This window comes from Panthera tigris, chromosome A1 (genome assembly GCF_018350195.1).
Source record: "Panthera tigris isolate Pti1 chromosome A1, P.tigris_Pti1_mat1.1, whole genome shotgun sequence".
Classification (NCBI taxonomy): Eukaryota; Metazoa; Chordata; class Mammalia; order Carnivora; family Felidae; genus Panthera; species Panthera tigris.
This window is the reverse complement of record NC_056660.1, coordinates 175,476,698-175,486,295: the sequence shown is the minus strand read 5'-3', so window position 1 is coordinate 175,486,295 and position 9,598 is coordinate 175,476,698.

Sequence of the window (9,598 nt, the reverse complement as noted above, 5' to 3'; positions counted from 1 at the left end):
CAAAGTCTAAAGAAGAAAAATAAAATTACCTGAAAACCCTACTAGCCAAGATAATCCCCAGCACGTAATAGGCATATTATGTAAATAATATGTAAAATTATGTAAATAAATATTTCCTGAGTAAGTGAATGAACCTGATGATTTGACCCCTCTCCATTTTTGGGCATTTAGGTTGTTTGCAGGTTTTTGGATGGTAGGTTTCTTTCTTTCTTTCTTTTTTTTTTTTTTAAGTTTATTTATTTATTTTGAGAGAGAAAGAGAGCAAGCAAGGGAAGGACAGAGAGGGAGAGAGAGAATTCCAAGCAGGCTCCGTGCTGTCAGCACAGAGCCTGACCTGGGGCTTGAACTCACAAACTGTGAGATCATGACCTGAGCCGAAACCAAGAGTCAGAAACTTAACTAATAACCCAGGCGCCCCCAGAATGGTAGGTTTTTGACCTCTGGAGATTCCTGTGCCGAGCAGGTTGGAAGCTGGGCACAGTGAACTTGTTCGGCAAGCCATTCTAAGGTTTGCAACCTCAACATTTGTCTTTCCCAGGTAGAAAAGCATTTCCTGGAGCCTTCAGCTTCCTCCCATCTAGGGCATTGACTCGCCCCCAGCTTGGAAAAGAGATTGCAACCATCTTCCTTCTGGAAAATGGATTTACATAGGAAGGTGAGCTTTCAGGGGTAATATTTATTTCCATCTTTCAGTCGCACTGCTCATGTTCCTCAGCATCGTGCTGACTTCAAACGCTTTATCCAGCAAGTATAGGTTTTGCCATCAGCCACTCTCAGGAACAAATGTGGTTGTGTAATCCCAGGGCCTACGAGCAATGTGGCAGCAACTGAAACCAAATTATTAACCACTTTCTAAACCAAAAACTGAAAAGCAAATAGCAGAGGTACTTTTGAGCAGATAATATTAGTGATCCAGAATTTTATCAATCTTCTAACCAAAATTCACCCAGATCCTTCTAACTTAGAAGAGTCCCCTCACAAGGTTAATGTGTTTCTTTGTGTATTTAACACACATAACATTGCTTTCTTCTCTAGTGTTCTTGCAGTGATGTAACTTGTAGAAACAGAACGGAGTTTAAGCAGGGGGTTGGGGGGGCTCCCCAGGTAACCAGGAGTATTTCCCTCCTTTCCTTAGGGACTGGGGAAGTAGGTATAGCTAAGCACAGATGAGGTTATTTGGTTGTAGTAGGGAATAGTCTGGGGGAAGGACCCACACTCTTTTCCTTTGGGCAGGAAAGGGATGTCTCTCTCCCTCAGCCTCAGCGTTGAGAAGCAAATGCCCTGTGGTGGGCATCTGCTATGTCTGCCTCTCCCACATCTATTTCCCTTCATCTGGGAATACCCCACCCCTGCCGGTTTTTCTTTGGGGAACTACCCTTCTTCACTCTCAGTCCACATGGTTAGGGTGGAGCTCACCCAACCCTTGATGCCAGGGTTGGAGATGTGACCTGGACAGTGAGGGTCAGATTAGCTAAGTGATTGTCTCATATAACCAAAGCCAGGCCACCAAACATCAGTCCTCAGACACTTGCTGGAATTATCCAGAAAGAATTCTGGAGATTGCTAAGATTTCTGGGATTGCTAAGCTCATAGGAAAGGATCCTGGAGTTACTATGTTTGGGGGATCCTGTTCAAGAAGAGAGCTGAGAGTCAGAGGGACAGAGAGACAGCATCCTATTGACATAATTTAAGACCCTGGGATCTAGCCATGCCTGAAACCAGCTGTATTTCTGGTCTCCCTATGTAGGTCATCCAAAAATTAACTTATTTTACTTTGGGTTCTGTCACTTGCAACTGAAAGGATCCTTACTCATATAGCCCCTGCATATTAGAGGAGGGAGAAATTAAGAGGGAAGGAACTGGCAGGCCAACCCCCTTCCCAAAGAGGCTTCTGAACACGGGCCCTCCACATCAGCATGGCCTGAAGAATAACAGTTTTTATCCAGACTGCTCCCTGCGAAGGCCCAAGCCCCGTAGGCCTTGTGGTTTACTTTTACCACCAGTTGTTCAGTTAACTGTGGACTGGTCTTAACCCAGAGCTGGGATTAACATTGTCCCAAAGTCTGGGATTTGGCCCTTATTGATGTTAAGCCTGACGCTTGGCTTACGACAGGTTTCTGCCCCAAGACCAGCCCTACTTGACCACAGGGATGAGTGCTTAAATCTGACCACTGACCAAGAATAAAGAAACTGGGTGTCAAAAGCTTTACCAACCCCAGTGGTGTTTCCTGTTTGGGTTGCAACCTGATTACCATCTCATAACTTCCCCACCTTTGTTGGGGGGCCCCCAGTGCCCAAGGCAGAAACTCAACCTCCTTCCCACCTCCTTTGTCTTTACCTCTGACTAGTCATGAGGCCCCCACTTCCACAGAAACACTTAATATGAAGAAATGTGACCGGATTCAAAGTCCCAAGAAGTTCGTACATTATAATTGCCAAGTGAAAGAAAAGAGAGGTTCTTTAAACGTAGTTTTGACCATTGTAAATTTTTAGATATGGCAAAAAAATTTTTCTAAACGTATTTTTTAACTACTTATGAAAGCAAAATTTGTTGTTTTTTGTTTTTTTAAATACTATTTTTAAGTTTATTTATTTTGAGAGAGCACATGTGTGGGCATGCTTATGAGTGGGGAGGGGCAGAGAATGGGAGAGAGAATCCCAACCAGGCTCTGCCCTGTCAGTACAGAGCCCCACTGGGGGCTCAATCTCACAAACTGTGAAATCATGACCCTGACCCAAGCTGAGATCAAGAGCCGGACTGAGCCACCCAGGCACCCTGTGAAAGCAAAATTTCTTAGCAATGGTGACTTAAGAATTTGAAGCATTCGTCATTAAAGCAAAGATTGCGGGTGGCCGTGAGCCTAAAGCTTGACACAAAAGTTACATTCATGGAAGGAAATTCTCATTCAGATTTTTGAAAATATTTCATTCAAATTTCCTATTAAATAGGTTTCCTGCTCTTCGTAATTTATTTCTAAATCAGTTACATATTATGAAAGTGTGGTGAATGTTTTCACTAAGCCCCATAGAGACAGGTCTGAAACCCCTCTTGTGTTGCCATAGCAACGTTACCATCTTGGTAAAACAACTTTCTACCCTTTGGTATGTGTGAAGTATTTCTTTAAAAAGTCTGACAACTAGGAATCCAGAAGCTTGGATCATCCTTACTGGCATCACTTTCTAGTCCAGACCCAGCACACTATTTTCATTTTCTCCTCTGTACCCATCTCAGGCTCCTACTGAAAAGCCCACAGCTAGTCCACCAGTAAAATGAAAAAAAAAAACCACGTCAAGCATGGACTTCAATGTCATTGCGTGTAGAATGGAGGTACAATGCCTGTCTCTTTTCTACTTTTCAAATTGGTTATGAGAATAGCATGATTATCCCTTGAATAAAACTGACACGTAAATATTCTCTCATATGCAAATTCTATATGGAAGGAGCCCCATTTCCAAAAGCCGTGTGAGAACAAGATGATTTCCCTTCAGAAAAATGACTAACTGTATGGTGTGTTAAAACACAAAATCCAAAGTCTTTGCAGATTGGAACTCCTTGGGAGACGTGCGCCAGATAACAGAGAAGCTTAAAACGACATGTTCACTTGGGCATTTATCCCAGAGAAATGGAAGTTTATATCCACACAGAAACCCACAGACAAGTGTTCACAGTGGATTTAATAGCCCCCAAACCAGAAACAACTCCAATGTCCTCCAGCTGGTGAATGGCTGATCAAATTCTGGTGCATCTTTACACTAGAACACTACTCAGCAGTAATGGGGGGCAAACTGTCCATATGTGCAACGACCTGGCTGGGCGTTGTGGGAATGATGCTTAGTGAAGAAAGCCAATCTCAAAGGCTGCATGCCCTATGAGTCCATTTATGGAACATTCTCAAAATGACAAAACTACAGAGGTGGAGACCAGATTAGAGGCTGCCAGGGGATGGGTGGAGGGGGTTTTGGCTGTGAAGAGGTAACGTGAGGGGATTCCTAGGTGGGGATGGAAAGGGTCCGTGTCTTGATGACCGTGGTGGTTACACCAGTCTATCCATGGGATAAAATTACACAGAAACACACACACACACAAGTGAACACGTAAAAACCGGTGCGGAGGAAGGTCGGTGGTCTAGTTAACCGTACTATGTCCACATCAGTCTCCTTGTGATGTTGGGCTATTGCTCTAGAAGATGTTACCACAGGGGGAGGGCTGGCTGAAGGGTCCGTGGAATCCTGTGTACTATTTTTGCAACTTCCTGGAAGTCTCTAATTATTTCCAAAGTTTTTAAAAACCTTAAACATTAGGAATTAATGCAGATAATACTTTTTTTTTTTTAATACTTTAAAAAAAAAAAGGCTTCTTGCTAGACTCAGGTTCAGTTTACTTGTGCTTGATTCGCTAAGTACTGTTCAGGGGCACAAGTCCAAGTGCAGAGTATCATGTACCTTATGTGCTTGTGAATTTGACTTGTCTGTTCCCCCCCTCCCCCAGTAAAGATCAGGCTGCAGCTCGTCAACTGAAATGAGATGTGGCTTTAATTCCTAGACTCTCAGTCCTCACAGTCATCCATTTGGTTGGGGACCAGAGGTCACCTGGCGGAAGTGCATCCCTCTGTCTCACTTCTCGCCTTCCTGGCCATGGCCGTGGGTCCTTTTAACAGAGTGGCCCCTCCAGGTGTGGCCCCCATGACCCCTGTCTTCCCCTCACCGGGTGCAGTGCTCACGTGGGAGGCTGTCCAAGGCTCCCATCACTGGCTTCAAAGGCGGCCCTTTCAAGGAAACAGAGCTCAGCTGTCCATGCCCTGTGAATAGTTATGAGTTGGGGCGGGAACTCTAGAGAATCACAAGCAGCTCCGATTCCCATGCTTAGGGCCACTCAAACCACCTGGCTTTGAAGCCCCAGCTGGGGTGTCTGTGCAGCTTCCAGCAGAGCAGAGTTCAGGGAAGGAAAACAGATGGCTGAGTCATTAGCGGAGGACAGGGGACAGCATCCTTAGGCCAAGAATCCAGAGCTCCGGATGGGTTTCAGCATCCCCTAGGGTAGCTCCGAGCCTCTGGAGGAATAACCCAGGGGTGCCACCAGGCTCAACAGCACCTTTGAGGAGTTGGAAAGTTGTGTCCCTCTAGGGGGGGTCACGGGTCCTCTCGCCCACACAGTTGGCCAGCAAGTGGCACCTTACGTGAACATATTCAGCCGGTTCAAGGAAAGCTCAGATGGCCAGAGGAGAAGGCTGGAATGCAAGCTGGGACAGGCTATGAAGGACTTAGATTTTCATGCCAAGGGATTTGAACCTCATTCTGTGCTTGAGTGGAGGGCCAGGTGTCAGTCAAGTGAGGCATACCCCAAAACCTAAGCCTGAGGGAAATCTGGTTTCCTACCTCGTGGCTGTAATTGACCGTGGTAGTTTTGAAATACAGCCACGGATTTGTTGGCACTTCTCTTTTGGAGGAGGAGTCTATGTCTCTGTCCATAAACTCCATGCCCTTCCTCTCAAAACTCCAAGGGCTTGGGACTCTTTTGATGAAGGGAGTACAGTGGAGGTGATTCTCTGTGACTTCCAAGGTTAAGTGATGAAAGGCCATACAGCCAAACCTCGTTCTCCTGAACCCTTGCCCTTGGAAAACTGAGCTGCCGTGTAAGAAGTTCAACTCTCCTGAGGCCAATATGGTGTGAGGCTCCCAATCCACATGGAGAAGCCAGCGTAGATGCTTGGGCTGTCAGTTCAAGTTGCGGTCAATCTTGGGGTCATCCCAGCGTAGGTGCCAGATAAGTGAGTAAAGAAGGCTCCAGGTAATCCGAGCCCCCAGCCATTGCAGTCTTCCCAGCTGGGGCCCCAGACACCATGGAGGGGAGACACGTCATCCACACTATGCCTCATCTGGATTCTTGGCCAATAGAAGAGTTAAACAGTTGTTCTGTTGTTTTGGGGTGGTTTGTCACATAGCAACAGATAACTGGAACATTACCGATAACCTGAGTAAGACAGAGATCTTAACCTCAGATGCTTCCACTTGGGCAAGGCATGAAGTAAGAATGTGAGCATGGGGCCTAATGAGGGAGTGGCCTCACCTCACAGTACCCCCCAGCTCTGTCCATCAGGGAGGGGTGGGTCCTCACCTTCCATGCTCTGGTTCCAGCCTCCCCCACAAATGCCTCTCCATGATGGTGGTGCCCTGGTCCTGTCACCTCCCGCCCAGGCTCTTCACCCCTACCCCTACCTCTGGGCCTCCAGGCCTCCACATGTGTCCCTAGGACCTAGCATGGTGTCTGCACATAATAGTTGCTCACTAAGAACTTGGTACATGAGTGGATGGCTTAAAACAATAGACAATTATTGTCATACAATTCTAGAGGCTAGAAGTCTGGGATCAAAGTGTTGACAGGTCCGTGGTCCCTCTGAGAGCTCGAGGGGAGAATCCTCCCTTGCTTCTTCTAGCTTCTGGTAGTTACCAACAATCTCTGATGTTCCTTGGCTTGTAGATGCATCACTCCAGTCTTGGCCTACACCACCACATGATCATCCTCTCCCTCTGTGTCTTCATGGTCTTCCCTCTGTGCACATCTGTCTCTGTGTCCAATTTACCCTTTTAATAAGGAGACTAATCATACTGCCTGTGGCCTCCCCTAATGACTTCACCTTAATTAATTACATCAGGAATGGCCCTATTTTCAAATAAGGCCACATTCTGAGGTACTGGGTATCAGGACTTCGCATATCTTTATGGGGGGGGCGGCACAATTCAACCTATAATAGCTTGGATAACATAAGTCCACCCCAAGATAAGGACCTACTCCCAGGATGCTGATGAAAAGCCCTCTGAGCCAGCAGGATGAGGATGAGAACCCAGTCTGAGGGGTTCACCAGGTGACCAGTGGAGCACCCATCCGGGAGGACTTCTCAGGCACCCTAATGCATCAGCTCTCCCATGGGCTTACCATCCCGTGTAGAGGTAACCCTTTTTCTTGCCTTTTGGCACATCTCTTCATAGGGCAACACTTACTACCACATGTCATTATTTTATTCACTATAAGCTCCAAGAAGGACAAGGTCCTCATATATCTTATTAAGTCTTCTTTCCCCAGCCCCAGCACAATGTCTCAATAAATACTGAGTGCACACATGAATGAATAAATGAATAGTGATCCGTTCACTATTGAGGGGAAAAGGGGTTTCAGAAAGCTCCCTTTGAATCACTGTGGAGGGGCAGAGACTGAAATTGAGGGGACCAAGGAGGCGGGCGCAGCCATAGGCTGTCACATAGAAAGCATTTGAAAATTGATTTGTGGAGGTTTCAACCCGAATGCAAAATTGCTGCCTGTTCCTTCCAGGAGAGGGGTACCTTTGTGCGGTGATAATGGCACCCCTGGGAGCCAGGGAGGTGCTGGGCAGGGATCAGCACACGCCTAGTGCCGTGAATGGACCGGTGGGTGGGAAATACAGGACAGGATGAAAGGCGGCAGCCCACCCTGGCTCCCTCCTTTCCAATTGTGTGCTGGTCAAATATGACCCAGCGAGGCTTGTTAACTCACCCCTTTCCAGACCTGTCTTGCCCCTATACCTTTCCTTTCTGGTGTGTGGCCAAGGTGACCAGGAACAGTGACAGCAGAGCAGACATATGCCCTCGGCAAGCCCTCTTACAAGGAATAGTCATGCTAGCCAGCTGCTAGCCCGTGAACAGATACCGAAAACGTTATCATATCTTTCTGTTCAAACCACGTGATGTAAACTCCACTCAGTGATTTACAAGCCCTTTAACTAGTGTTTCTCAGTAAATGCTCCCACGTCCCAGTGTCCACACATAGCAGCTCCATGAGGCAGGACCTCATTGCCCCAGTGACGCACGGGAACCCGAGATACAACAGAATGAAGTGTCTTGACCAAGATCCGACAGCTCAAGAGCAGCAGTCGGACTCTCTGTGCCCAAAGCCTGTCCTCGACCTACACTACAACCCGACTTCCAATTCTACCCAGTTGGGATTGTCCACGAGGAATCTCAGCTTTGGGGCCCAGGACTGAAACTACCTTAGTTAGGCCTAGTCTCCCGCTTGAGACAGAGACCCATGGAAAGTGGGGAAGGGAACTGATGTTTGTTGAGAACCTGTATTATCCCATTTTTATACTCCCAATAGCATGGCACATGGGACTTTATTAGTCCCATTTGACAGTCAGGGAAATCAAGAGGTTGTTTCATGATGCTAGAGCATCACAGGATAATAACATAGGTCAGTGGGTGCTAAAACCAGTGCTTTTGCTACTACCCCATGGTCCTTTCCAGAAGAAGGCCTCCCTGTACCTCCCTGTGTCCTCCCCCAGACAACAGATCCTTATGCATCCCATGGGCCCTGCTTGCCTGTGGCTGTAGAATGTGGTCAGTCCCCCCACCCAGCGCTGGGCTCAGTGGAGATAAGAGGATGGGGACTGTTGGGCTGGGTTGGGGTGGATGCCATTTAGGGATGGGAACATCCCTGTGCCGGCCAAGGCCCATCTGGAGAGAAACCCCAGCTGACCATAGCCCTCAGGAGCCTTTCCTGTAGATTCAGGGTGAGGATACTCTGCAGATATCCAGTAAGGTTGACAAGACCCTGAGATGAGACACCCTTAGAGATGGCCCCTGAGCTCCAATGGCCTACCTAGTTCACCAGATGTATATTTTACCCAGTCCTGGGCAGAGGGGAGGGGAAGGGAGGAAGGGAAGAAGGAGAGGGCAGGTACAGAGGCTGAAACACAGCCTAGGCAGTCTGGCATCGGCTCCTACAAACTATAAAATGAACCCAAGAGAGAAAATGTTGAGCTTGGCTGGGGCAGGTGGCAGAGGCGTGATAGGGGAGGCATACTTTGCCTTAGATTTGAAGAATGAGGAAGACTTACCAGGGAGTCAGTCTAGGGAGGGCATTCCAGACAGAGGGAAGGGTGTACACAAAGGGCACGGGGGAGTGACGGATCACGGGAGGGCAAATTTCTAGGCATACAGGTGGGACATGAGGCTGGAGGGATGAGCAGGGCGATTAGATGACAGAGACTGCTCATTCCCTCCTCTTTGTATTGTAACAATTTTTAGGTAGGCACGAACATAGATATCAGCTTACCTACATTTGGCAACCTCCCTTGCAGCTAGGTAGGTGTGGCGAGCCAACTATTTTCAGATAGCGGGACAAGAGTGAATGTTCTAAGTGAAACTTTCAGATTGTGCCCCTCTCTACTTTTCCCTCATCCCCCTGGCTGGAATGCAGCTGGGATGGTGGGGCCATCTCAGACCATGAGGTAGCTGTTGCGTATTGAGAACAAATTACAGAACAGGATAGAAAGAGCCCAGATTCCCAATACCATCAAATCATAAGTTGGAACAAACTTTGCATGAAAGAGAGATAAACTTGTAATTTGCTGAAGCCATTCTAGTTTGGGGGTGCCTTATTATAGCCGCCTTTTATCCTAACTTCATTATACCCTGCAGAGAGGTTTAGTTCTCTCCCCAGAGCAGCGGATACAAACTTGACGACTTATAGAGGCCAAGCAAGCCATGCAGATGAGGAAGGCAGACTGGGTGCTTCTTTTCACCAAAAAATACCTTCTTTCCTGTTTGAAATACAGGATCCTCGTCA